This window comes from Nicotiana tomentosiformis, chromosome 2 (assembly GCF_000390325.3).
Source record: "Nicotiana tomentosiformis chromosome 2, ASM39032v3, whole genome shotgun sequence".
Taxonomy (NCBI): Eukaryota; Viridiplantae; Streptophyta; class Magnoliopsida; order Solanales; family Solanaceae; genus Nicotiana; species Nicotiana tomentosiformis.
In genome coordinates, this window is record NC_090813.1 from 32,639,313 (window position 1) to 32,653,842 (window position 14,530).

The following is a 14,530-nucleotide window of genomic DNA, read 5'->3' on the forward strand; positions in this document are numbered from 1 at the left end:
ATTTGTTGTGTTGGGCCCAAGTTCTGCATATCAAATGACTTGGACAAATCTCCCTTCAACTTTGAGATCAACCCCTTGTTTTTTCCTACAATTAACATGCCATCCACACACAACAACAAAATAATAAAGTTGTTGTCAGAAAATCTTTTGAAGTATACACATGGATTAGAATATGTCTTTGTGTAAGTTTGACTTTTCATGAATGAGTCAAAATTCTTGTACCACTGCCTTGGTGCCTACTTCAACCCGTAAAGACGCTTATTCGGTTTACACACCATGTGTTTCCTTTCAGCTACTTCAAATCCTATTGGCTGCTTCATATAGATCCCCTCTTCCAAATCTCCGTGAATAAATACAGTTTTCACGTCCAACTGCTCCACTTCAAGATCTAGGCTAGCTTCTAAGCTCAAGATTGTTCGAATAAAAAGTCATTTTGACAGCAGGTGAGAAAATTTTGTCAAAATCAATACCTTTCTTCTTCTCGAAGCCTATTACCACCAATTGAGCTTTTTATCTAACCAGCTTGCCATTTCCATCTTTCTTGAGTTTAAAGACCCATTTGCATTTGAGAGGTTTTTTACGCTTCGGAAGTTCAACTTGCTTGTACGTGCTATTTTTCTATAGAGATTCCATATCTTCTTGCATGTCTTTCATCCACTGGTTCTTTTCTGGATGGGACACCACCTCCTTAAGACTTTCTGGCTCCCCTTCATCATTGATGAGGACATACTCTGTGGAAGGGTATCTACATGACTCTACCCTTGGACTCTCTGATCTCCTCAGAGGTTGAGGTTGCTCTTCTTCCTGAGTGGGTGCTCCACTTGCTCGATACCATCATCAAGTTGCTCCTCCTGCTCAATAACCTCATCAGGTTGCTCCCCCTGCTCGGCAACCTCGTCAGTCATACTTTATGCACTTGTGGGATAGTTAGAAGAAGAAGGAATGGTAACAAGGTTAGGGATTGTACCATTCTTTGTTTTCTCTGATTGATCATCTACAGCTCCAACTTCACTTTCTCGGAAGATTACATCTATGCTTCTAATGACCTTCTTCTTTATAGGATCCCATAATATGTACTCGAACTCTTCATCTCAATATTCGATGAATATGCACGGAACAAATTTATCTTCCAGCTTTGTTCTCTGCTCCTTTGGTACATGTGCAAAAGCTCTGCAACCAAACACCTTTAGATATGAGTAGGACACTTCCTTGTTGGTCCAAACTCTATATGTGATGTCAAACTCCAATGGAACTGATGGACTCATATTAATTATGTAACATGCTGTCTGAACTGCTTCACCCCAGAATGACTTAGGCAGTTTATCCATTCTAAGCATGCTTCTCACTTTCTTAATAATGGTACGATTCATCCTCTCGGCTACGCCATTGTGCTGTGGGGTTCCAGAAACTGTATTTTCATGTCTGATCCTATGGCTCGAACAATACTCTTCAAATTCCCTTGAAGTGTACTCACCTCCATTGTCACTTCAGAGACGCTTTAGCTTTTGTCCTATCTTCCTTTCCACCATAGCATGAAACTTTTGGAAAACTTGAAACACCTAATCTTTGGTTTTCAAAATATAAACTCATAATTTTTGTGAAGCATCATCAATAAAAGTAACAAAATATTTGTTGCCGCCCATCGAATCAATTTCCGTTGGAACACAAATATCAGAATATACCAAATCAAGTTTATTTAATTTACTTTCAGACGATGTCTGAAATAAGACTCTATGCTGCTTACCAAATAAACAGTAGTCACGAGGTTTTAGCATTGTACCTTTGGCATAAGAAATGGGTGATTTCTTGGCAAGAATCTATAATCCCTTCTCGCTCATTTGACCCATTCTTTTGTGCCATAATTCTGCAGAAATCTCATCTTGTGCTGCGTTCAATTCACCTTGGCATATTTCTGCATTTGTCCTATACAACGTGCTACAAGAAACTTCCTTTGCAATTACCAATGATCCCTTGGTGAGTCTCCACTTCTTATTTGCAAAATAGTTCTCGTATCCATCCCGGTCTAAAGCAATTCCTGAGATTAAGTTCATCCGCAAATCAGGTACATGTCACACACTCTTTAGAACCAATGTACATCAAACATTTGTTTTGATACAAATGTCACCAATCCCCGCAATCTTTGAGTAACTTGTGTTACCCATTCTCACAATGCCGAAATCACCTGCTACATATCTGCAAAAAAGATCTCTTACTGGTGTGGCATGGTAAGATGCTGCTCTATTAACCACTCATTCCGACTCTGGACCTGATAAGTGCATGCATTCATCTTCCTCATTTATAAAGAGGACTACATTATCATTGTTTTGCACCGTGGTAGTTGTGTTGTCGTCATTCTTCTGGCCACTACTTTCACCTTTGCCCTTCCTTGGATTTGGGAAATTTCTTTTGAAGTGACATGGTCGATCACAATTGTAGCAATTTCTGGCTCTTGATTTGGATTTGTTCTTAGACTTCCCACGATCTCCGGATCTAACATAGTTGCTCGAACTCCTTTGATAACTCCTGCCTCTACCTTCTGTGATGAGAGCCTATCCTTGATTTTCAGGCTTCTTTCTTATCTTCTCATTGAGTATAAGAGACGATGTGCCGTCTTTCAACTCAATGATAGTCTTACCGTGTAGGATGGTTGTTGCCAAATTATCGTACGAAGATAGCAACAGTTCAATAGCAAGATGGATTTATCTACTTCCTTGATTTTCACTCCGAGGTTGGAGAGCTATGTTATTAGTCCGTTAAATACATTTAAATATGACAAAAAATTTGTACCTTCACCCATGTGTATGGCGTATAGCTACCTCTTCAGGTACAATTTATTTGTCAGCACTTTGGACATGTATAGGCTTTCCAACCTTGTCCAAATGCCATGTGCGGTGTATTCATCAATGATGTTATTTACCACATCATCTGATAAGTGTAACCTGATTGCACTAGCAGCCCTTTCATCCAAGTCAGCCCAATCCTCAGCTTTCATGGTATCAGACTTTTTGGCATTAGCATCTAGTACCTTGTGTAATCCTTGTTGAATGAGCATATCCCTCATCCTTCTTTGCCATGTTAATTAACCGTTATCTCCGTTGAATTTTGCTACCTCGTACTTTACTCCTGATTTTTTTTTCCACCGAGTATAGTACTACCGATAATGAATAGTGCTTTTGTGAGCGAGCATAATCTGTGCTCTGATACCAGTTATTAGGAATAAACCCCCACAACAATAATATTCATGATAATAAAAGCGGAATAATAACGTAACACCAAGATACGGTAATTAATAAAAATAAAAGAGTGACAACGACATCAAGATTTTACGTGGAAAACCCTTTTGAATAAGGAAAAAACTACGGCCCCGTGATGAGCAACTAATATCACTATAGCAAGGAATTTTACACTTTTTAGGTCAGAGTAAAATACTCAAAAGACCACTACAACACTCAAAATAAATAACCCTCTTTTGATATTCCCACCTCACTACAATATCGCTTACTCTCTATTTTTCTCATAGACTATTTTCTTATACCCTGTCTGTGAAACCTCACTCTTTCTTTCTAACTCTCATATATATTTTTCGTCTAAGATTGGTGTCTAAAATGAGATATAATGCTCTCTTTATATAGAGGGGATGCCTTCCCCAATTAACCAATTGAAAGATTTTATCTCACTTTACAACTTGCACTATGCAATTTGCGGTGCAAATTGGTTGCCAATTCTAAAACTTGCTCTTGCCATCATTAGATTCCCTTTTTTTTTTTCTATTAATGGGTGTGGACCCCATTAGCAACTCTTCCTCCAGCTCGAGAAACTCCAACACCTGCAAGACGTGGTGCAGCTAGGGGTGGAGCACAGAGTTCGGGAGGATCCAACAGTTTCTATGCTATGAGGGGTCGCCAGAATTCAGAGGCCTCTCCAGATGTTGTCACAGGTTTATTGACTGTCCAATCTCATGATGTGTATGCTCTTATTGATCTTGGTTCCACTTTATGATATGCCATTCCTTATATCGTTATGGAATTTGGGATAGAACTGGAATAGTTTCATGAGCCATTCTCTGTATCTACTCCGGTTGGTGAATCTATTTTGGCCACGCGGGTTTATAGGGATTGCGTTGTCATGTTGCGTGGTCAGGATACCATGGCCGATCTCATTGAATTAGGTATGGTCTATTTTGATGTAATAATAGGGATGAACTGGCTATATTCATGTTTTTCCAAGCTTGATTGCTGAACTAGGTCCGTAAGGTTCGAATTTCCAAATGAACCAGTTATTGAGTGGAAGGGGGATGATGTGATACCAAAGGGTAGGTTTATTTCTTACCTTAAGGCCACAAAGATAATTAACAAGGGATGTATCTACCATTTGGTCCGGGTTACGGAAACCGATGCCGAGACACCTACACTTGAGTCTGTGCCTGTTGTGAATGAATTTTTGGAGGTCTTTCCGGAAGAGCTCCCTAGGAACCCACCAGACAGAGAGATTGATTTTGGGATTGATGTGATGCCGGACACACAACCTAAATCTATTCCACCATACAAGATGGCACTAGCATAATTGAAAGAACTAAAGGAACAATTGAGAGATTTGTTAGAAAAGGGTTTCATTCGGCCAAGTGTGTCGCCTTGGGACACACCAGTCCTTTTTGTAAGGAAGAAAGATGAGTCACTGAGAATGTGTATTGACTATCGGAAGCTCAACATGGTCACGATCAAGAATAAGTACCCACTGCCAAGGATAGATGACTTGTTTGACCAATTGCAAGTTGCTAAGTATTTCTCCAAAGATGATATATGATCCGGGTATCACCAATTGAAGATCAGGGAGCAGGATGTTCCGAAAATAGCTTTTAGAACCCGATATGGGCACTTTGAATTTTTGGTAATGTCGTTTGGGCTAATAAATGTCCCAGCAGCTTTCATGGATCTTATGAACCGTGTTTCCAAGCCGTTCCTCAACTCTTTTGTGATAGTGTTTATAGATAACATCCTTGTATATTCACGCAATCGAGAGGACCATGCCGATCATCTCAAGGTAGTTCTGCAAACCCTATATCAGCACAAGTTATATGCAAAGTTTACGAAGTGTGAATTTTTGCTTGAATCTGTCACATTCTTGGGTCATGTAGTCTCTAGTGAAGGAATTAAAGTTGATCCTCAGAAAATTACAACTATGAAGAATTGGCCGAGGCCTACAACCCCAATAGAGATTTGTAGTTTCTTAGGCTTAGCGGGGTATTACAGAAAGTTTGTGGAAGGTTTCTCAACCCTTGCCTCTCCGTTGACTAAATTGACGCATAAGGCAATTAAGTTCCAATGGTCAGATGCTTGTGAAAGGAGTTTCCAGGAATTGAAAGCAAGATTGGCTACGACACCGGTGTTGACCTTACCATAGGGTGCAGAGGAATTTGTGGTATATTGTGATGCTTCAAGAATTAGGCTTGGGTGTGTATTAATGCAATAGGGCAAGGTGATAGCTTATGCTTCTAGGAAACTCAAGAATCATGAAAAGAACTATCCAACACATGACGTATAACTTGCGGCGGTGGTATTTGCATTGAAAATTTGGCATCACTATTTATATGGGGTCCATGTGGATATATTCACGGACCATAAGAGCCTTTAGTATATTTTCAAGCACAAGGAATTGAATCTGAGGCAGAGAAGATGGCTTGAGTTACTCAAGAACTACGACATTGATATTCTATATCATCCGGGGTGCACGACCCAAATTAACCCTCCGTAAGGTGTTGTGATGGCACCTAGTCTTTATGACTAGGTAAGCCGAGTATTGCAAAAAATATAAAGAAAACACAACATTTTAAAGATAAACAACATATTATAAATAGCCAAGAGTAGTACCACTCGGCATATAGAAAATAATTTTTCAAGACCCGGAATATCACTAAGTCACAAGCTGCTATAATCTATGTAGCTCTATACAAAAGTCTAAAGATAATAAAGAAAGTCTCTAGGCGAGGGAGTAGAAGGGGACTCCGAAGATCTGCGGACGCAAGCAGAAGTACCTTGAAGTCTCCTAGAATCAGTAGCACGCACTAACCCCAAGGCTGATAGCTCGTACCTAGATCTGTACAGGAAAACATGTGCAGGAAAGGGAATAAGTACACCACAATGGTACCCAGTAAGTGCCAAGCCTAACCTCGGTTGAGTAGTGACGAGGTCAGGTCAAGGGCCTACCGGAGTAAATATAATAAATTAAACAGTAAAAGATATAAGTAAAATTTATGGTAACATAGTTAAAGAAATTCTCGAAAATTTAGCAGTTAAGGGAGCCCTCGGTGCAGAACAAAGAAAAACATAATGGGGAATCTCCCGGGATACCGTCCCGTAGTTCTAAATGAATATGCAGTGCAGGGGGATCTCCCAGAATACGTCCGTAGTCCAAAAAGTAAATATGCAGTGCTGGGGGATCTCCCGGAATACGTCAATAGTCCCAAAGTATATATGCAGTGCTGGGGGATCTCCCAAAATACGTCTGTAGTCTCAATTTAATTATGGAATGCAAGATAACATGACAGGTATATAATTGCATAATGTAAATATAACTACAAGTAACTAATTTAGCTAATTAATTCGAAGCTAAAGCATGAAATTAGGAAAAACGCCGAAAAAGTCTCCCCGGACCCACGTCTCGGAATCGGGTAAAAATTATAAATTATGAACATCCATTCACTCACGAGTTCACTCGAACAAAAATCATCTAAATCCGACGTCAAAACTCCCATTCAAATCTCAGATTTTCAATTGGGGAACCTTTTCCCCCATTTCCAAACTTTTACCCTCAAATTCCTTAATTAGACTAGGAAAACAACAATAGATTATTGTATTATGACCAAAATAGAGTTAGAATTCATTACCCAATAGTTCTACTTCAAAAACCCTAGAGCAATCGTCTCCCACCGAGCTCTAAATTGAATTTTGTGTTATGAAATTTCAAACCCTCGAAATCCTCTTTTCTGCCCAGCGATTTCCGCACCTGCGGACAATCCATCGCAGGTGCAAAGTCTACTTACTTGGGCTGGGTCGGCACCTGCGTGCATGAGTCCGCACCTGCGGATGCGCTTCTGTGCTCAATCGTCCGCTTCTGCGGAACCTTGGGTCCTTTACACAAACGCATCTGCGACTGCCCTTCCGCAGATGCGGCTCTGCTCCTGTGGCTCCCTCATCGCACCTGTGACCATTGACCCCCTGGCCTAAAAGAGCACCTGCGATCCCATCCTCGCTTCTGCGAGGCCACACCTGCGGACTCCCCACCGCAGGTGCGAAAACACCAGAACCAGCAACTCCAAAAATTCATCTAAGTCCAAGTTCATTCCGTTAAGCATGTGTAACACACCCGAGGCTCCCGGTACCTCAACCAAACATAACAATTATTCCTAAAACACCATACGAACTTAGTTGAGCCTTCAAACCATGTCGAACAACACCAAAATCATGAATTAAGCACGGATTCAAGCCTAAGAATTTAAAATTTTCCAAATTCTACAAACGACGCCGAACCACATCAAATCTAGTCCGAATGACCTCAAATTTTACACACAGGTCACAAATGACACTACAAACCTACAACCACTTTCGGAATTCCATTCCGAGCTCGATATCAAAATTTCCACTATCGGTCGAAATTGCCGAAAAATTAACTTTCGCAAATTCAAGCCTAAATCTACTACATACCTCCAAAATACATTCCGGATGCGCTCCTATCCCCAAAATCACTCAACGGAGCTAACAGAGTCGACAGAATTCCATTCCGGATCCGTCTTCACACAGTTCTAACTACGGTCCAAACTCCAAGGCTTAAACTCACAACTAGGGACTAAGTGTCCCAAAACTCTCTGAATTGCATAACCAATCACTCCGGCAAGTCCCAAAAGTAGAAACAAATATAAGGAAAGCAGATATTAGGGGATCGGGGCTCAAATTCTCAAAATGACCGGCCGGGTCATTACATCCTCCCCCTCTTTAAACAATCATTCGTCCTCAAACGAGTATAAAGACATACCTGTAACTTTGAAAATATGAGGGTACTGGCTGCGCATATCCTGCTCGGTCTCCCAAGTCGCCTCCTCGACCGATTGACCCCTCCACTGGACCTTTACTGAAGCAATATTCTTTGAACTGAGCTTTCTGACCTGCCTGTCTAAAATGGCTACTGGCTCCTCAACATAAGATAGATCTTTGTCCAACTGGACTGAGCTGAAATCCAATACATGAATCAGATCACTATGATACTTCCGGAGCAAAGACATGTGGAATACCGAGTGAACTCCAGCTAGGCTGGGAGGAAAGGCAAGCTCATAAATAACCTCCCCAACTCGCCGCGATATCTCAAAAGGACCAATGAACCTCGGGCTCAGCTTGCCCTTCTTCCCGAACCTCATGACGCCCTTCATAGGCGATACCCGAAGCAAGACCCGCTCACCAACCATAAATGCCAAGTAACAAACCTTCCCGTCCGCATAACTCTTCTGCCTGGACTGGGCTGTGCGAAGTCTCTCCTGAATCACCTTCACCTAATCCAGGGCATCCTGGACCAAATCTGTACACAACAATTGGGCCTCGCCCTGCTCAAACTATCCCACTGGGGACCGGCACCGCCTACCATACAAAGCCTCATACGGTGCCATCTGAATGCTGGACTGGTAACTGTTGTTGTAAGCGAACTCTGCAAGTGGCAAGTATTGGTCCCATGACCCTCCGAACTCCATCACACAAGCACGGATCATATCCTCAAGAATCTGAATCGTGTGCCCGGACTGCCCGTCCGTCTGAAGGTGAAAGGATGTGCTCAGCTCCATCTTAGTACCCAACTCCTGTTGTACGGCTCTCCAAAACCGGGATGTGAATTGTGTACCTCTGTCTGAAATGATGGATACTGGAATACCATGAAGGCGGACAATCTCTCTAATATAAATCCCAGCCAACCTCTCAGAAGAATAAGTGGTCAACACTAGAATAAAATAAGCTGACTTGGTCAGCCGATCCACGATCACCCAAATAGCATCCAACTTTCTCAAAGTCCGTGGAAGTCCAACTACAAAGTCCATGGTGATCCGCTTCCACTTCCACTCTGGGATCTCTAACCTCTGAAGTAATCCACCTGGCCTCTGGTGCTCATATTTGACCTGCTGACAATTGATACACTTGGCCACAAACCCAACTATATCCTTCTTCATCCTCCTCCACCAATAGTGCTGTCTCAAATCCTGGTACATCTTCGCGGCACCGGGGTGAATGGAATACTGAGAGCTATGGGCCTCCTCGAGAATCAACTCCCGAAGTTCATCTATATTGGGCACACAGATCCGGCCCTGCATCCTCATCACACCGTCATCACCAATAGTCACATTTCTGTCATCACCTCATCGAACCCTGTCCTGGAGAACTAGAAGATGAGGATCATCATACTGGCGCTCCTTGATACGGTCATAAAGTTAAGACCGAGCAACCACACAAGCTAATACCCGGCTAGGTTCTGAAATATCCAATCTCACGAACTGACTGGCTAAGGCCTAAACATCCAAGGCTAAGGGCCTCTCAGCTGCCGAAAGATATGCCAAACTCCCTAAATCTCTGCCCGGTGACTCAAGACGTCGGCCACTACGTTGGCCTTCCCCGGGTGGTATAATATAGTGATATCATAGTATTTAAGTAGCTCCAACCACCTCCGCTGACACAAATTAAGGTCCTTCTGCCTGAACAAGTGTTGCAAACTCCGGTGATCAGTGTAAATCTCATAGGGAACACCGTACAAATAATGACACCAGATCTTTAGGGCGTAAACAATAGCTGCTAACTCGAGATCATGAACCGGATAATTCTTCTCATGTACCTTCAACTGTCTAGATGCGTAGGCAATCACCCTACCATCCTGCATCAATACTGCTCCAAGGCCAATCCTCGAGGCATCACAATAGACAATGTAGGACCCAGAACCTGTAGGCAATACTAATATTGGGGCTATAGTCAAAGTTGTCTTGAGCTTCTGAAATCTCTCCTCACACTCCTCAGTCCACCTGAACGGAGCACCCTTCTGGGTTAGCCTTGTCATAGGTGCTGCAATGGATGAAAATCCCTCTACAAAGCAACGGTAATACCCCGCCAAACCAAGAAAACTCCGGATCTCCGTAGCGGAGGACGGCCTGGGCCAACTCTGCACTGCTTCAATCTTCTTCGGATCCACCTGGATCCCCTCACTCGATACTATATGTCCCAAGAATGCCACTGAGTCTAACCAAAACTCACACTTTGAAAATTTTGGATACAACTTCTTTTCTCTCAAGGTTTGAAGTGCAGTCCTCAGGTACTACTCATGATCTTCTCGAGACCGGAAATATACGAGGATGTCATCAATAAATACAATGATGAAGGAATCAAGATAAGGTCGGAACACACTGTGCATCAAATGCATAAAGGCTGCTGGGGCATTGGTCAGCCCAAATGACATGACAAGAAACTCATAGTGACCATATCTGGTCCTGAAAGCAGTCTTCGGGATGTCCGGCTCCTGAATCTTCAATTGATGATAGCTAGAATGCAAGTCAATCTTGGAAAACACCCTGGCACCCTGTAAATGATCAAATAAATCATCGATGCGAGGCAAATGATACCTGTTCTTCACTGTAACTTTGTTCAACTGCCGATAATCAATACACATACGCATAGAACCATCATTTTTCTTCACAAATAAGACCGGAGCACCCCAAGGTGATACACTAGGCCTGATGAAACCCTTATCAAGCAACTCCTGCACCTGCTCCTTTAACTCCTTCAACTCAGGAGGAACCATACGATAGGGAGGAATAGAAATGGGCTGAGTGCCCAGCAACAAATCAATGCAGAAATCAATATCTCTATCGGGCGGCATACCCGGAAGATCAGCTGGAAACACATCAGGAAAGTCCCTTACTATTGGAACTAACTCGACTGTAGGGGTATCAATACTGACATCTCTCACATAGGCCGAATACGCATCACACCCCTTCTCAACCATTTGCTGAGCCTTAAGAAATGAACTGACCCTGCAGGGAGTATACTCTAAGGTACCTCTCCACTCTAATCTTGGCAAGACTGGCATAGCCAGCGTCACGGTCTTAGCGTGACAATTAAGAATACATAATGGGGCGACAACCAGTCCATGCCTAAGATAACATCAAAATCTACCATACTGAGTAATAACAAATCGACTATAGTCTCAAAACCACTAAGAGCAATCAAACACGACCGATATACGCGGTCCACAACGAGAGAATCTCCCATGGGAGTAGATACATAAACAGGGGAACTCAAAGAATCCCGAGATATCCCCAAATGTGGAGCAAAATAAGAAGACACATATGAATACGTAGATCCTGGGTCAAATAATACTGATGCAACCCTATGACAGACAGGGACGATACCTGTGATGACTGAATCTGAAGCAACGTCCTCTGAACGGGCTGGAAGGGCATAGTACCTAGCTTGGACTCCCCCTCTAGGGCGACCTCAACCTCCCCGACCTCCACCTCGAGCTGGTTGAGGAGATGGGGTGACAGCTGGTGCTGGGAGGATGGCCGGAGGACCCGGTGGAGCACGTGGAGGCTGATAAGTTTGTGATAGTGCACCCCTCCTGGCTCTAGGGCAATCTCTAACCAGGTGAAAAGTGTCACCACACTCAAAACAATCTCTCGGAGGACGCGACGGCTGAGACTGACTCGGACTTGGCCTGCTAGACTGGCCAGTAATAGCACCTCAAGTAGGAGGCATACTGGATACTGGCGGTGCATAATAGGGCTCCTGAGGTCTAGGAAGAGCTGGAACACCGCTGGCTGCTGGAAGAGTTGAATGAATAAGGCGACTCATAAAGCCCCTACCATAGTGTGCTGCTAGCGCACGAGCTCCTGAACAATGACCAGTCTCTCGAGACCTCTTGGCCTCTCTCTCCTCTCTGTCCCAGGCGAACATGCCCTCCACTCTCCTGGCAATGCTCACCGCCTGCTGATAAGTGATGTCCATCTCCAACTCCCTGGCCATACTAGTCTGAATATTGGGGTGGAGTCCCTCAATGAAGCGACAAACCCTCTCTCTAACTGTAGCAACCAGAGCCGGTGCATGGCGAGCTAACTCACTAAAACAGACTGCATACTCCGACACAGTCATAGCACCTTGATGCAACTGCTCAAACTCTGCGCGCCAAGCATCCCTCAGGCTTTGAGGAACATACTCACGCAAGAACATCTCTGAAAACTGAGTCCAAGTGAGTGAGGTTGCCTCGTTCGAACTACTCAGCTCATAGGCACGCCACCATTGATATGATGCTCCCCTCAGCTGGAAAGCGGTGAAAGAAACCCCACTCATCTCCACAATGCCTATAGTGCGGAGAATACGATGACACTCCTCAAGAAAACCCAGAGCATCATCTGAAGCTAGTCCGCTGAAAGTAGGTGGGTGGTACTTCTTGTACCTCTCAAGTCTGAGCTGCTCTACCTCAGAAGCAGCTACCCTGATCGCATGCTGAACCGGAGCCTCTGGTCAAGAGTTCGGGCTACGGGAGTCTGTGCCCCTCCCCCGGCCTGAGATATAGCGGGAGCTATCGAAAATAGTCCAGCCTGAGCCAGAGTGCTGAACATGCTCAAGAACTGAGCTAAAGTCTCATGGAAGGCTGGAGTAGCAATATGGATCTCCGGCGCTGGCCCTCCAGCTGGAGCTGCTGGGGGCTCCTCTGACACAGCTCTGGCAGGTGCTCGGGCTGCACCACGTGGTTGTCCTCTACCCCAACCCCGGCCTCTGGCGACTCTGGCAGGTGGCTCGGGTGCCTGATCGTCGGCCCTCCCATTGCGGGTCCTCACCATATGTGAGAAAGAATAGAATAGAATCTTAGAATTTTTTTTTGGTGTCAATAACTCGCACGACAAGGAAATCAAAGAAATATGATTGTTCTTAATAGTTACATAGCCTCCCGAAGATAAGTACGGACGTCTCTGCACCGATCCGCGAGACTCTAATAAACCGGCTTGTGACTCGCGACTCCTATGAACCTAGTGCTTTGATACCAACTTATCACAACCCAAATTAACCCTCCGTAAGGTGTTGTGATGGCACCTAGTCTTTATGACTAGGTAAGCCGAGTATTGTGGCAGATGCTCTTAGCCAGAAATCTATGGGTAGTTTAGCACACTTGGAGGCATATCAAAGGCCATTGGCCAAGGAAGTTCACCGATTGGCTAGTTTAGGAGTTCGTCTTGTAGACTCTAGTGAAGGAGGGATAATTGTGCAAAATAGGGCTAAATCATCGCTTGTTGTGGAAGTCAAAGAGAAGCAATACAACGATCCATTATTGACACAATTGAGAGAGGGGATTCTTAAACATAAGACTATGGCGTTATCTCTCAGTTTGGATGATGGTACACTAAGGTACCAAGGGCGGTTATGTGTTCCAAATGTGGATGGTCTCAGGGAAAGAATCATGATCGAGGCTCACACTTCTAGGTATTCCGTGCATCCGAGTTCTATGAAAATCTATCATGATCTTAAGGAAGTCTATTGGTAGAACGATAAGAAGATAAATGTAGTGCAATTTGTGGCGAGATATCCAAATTGTCAGCAGGTGAAGGCCGAACACCAAAGGCCCGGTGGGTTGGCACAGGACATAGAAATTCCAATGTGGAAGTGGGAATGATTAATATGGAATTTGTGACAGAATTACCTCACACTCATCATAAGTTTGAATCGATTTGTGTGATTGTGGATCGATTCACGAAATCAGCCCACCTTTTGCCGGTTAAGGCTACCAATATGGTAGAACAATATGCTCAGTTGTATATCAAAGAAATAGTCAGGATGCATGGCACTCTAGTCTCCATCATTTCTGATCGGGGAGCACAATTCACTGCTAATGTTTTGAAAAAGATTTCAGCAAGGTTTGGGTACTCAAGTGAATCTTAGTACAGCCTTTCAGCCGCAGACTGACGGGCAGACAGAGTGGACTATTCAGACGCTCAAGGATATGTTGCGCGCTTCTGTTCTAGACTTCAAAGGTAGCTGGGATGATCATTTGCCACTCATAGAATTTGCCTACAACAATAGTTATCAAGCTAGCATTTAGATGGAACCGTTCGACGCTTTATATGGTAGGAGATTTAGATCTCCCATTGGGTGGTACGAGATTAGGGAAGCAGAATTAATAGGACTGGACCTCATGCATCAGGCTATGGAGAAGGTTAATATCATTAAGGAGTGGTTGAAAACTGCTCAGAGTCATCAGAATCCTATTCGGATGTTCGTCGTAGGGATTTGGAGTTCAAAGAAGATGATTGGGTATTCTTGAAGGTTTCCCTTATGAAGGGCGTAGTGCGATTTGGTAAGAAAGGGAAATTGAGTCTGAGGTATGTCGGACCGTATTGAATCATTCAGAGGATTGGTGAGGTGGCATACAAGCTTGAGCTACCATCTGAGATGTCATTAGTACACCTGGTATTTCATGTGTCTATGTTGAAGAAAGTAATTGGAGACCCGACATTCATTGT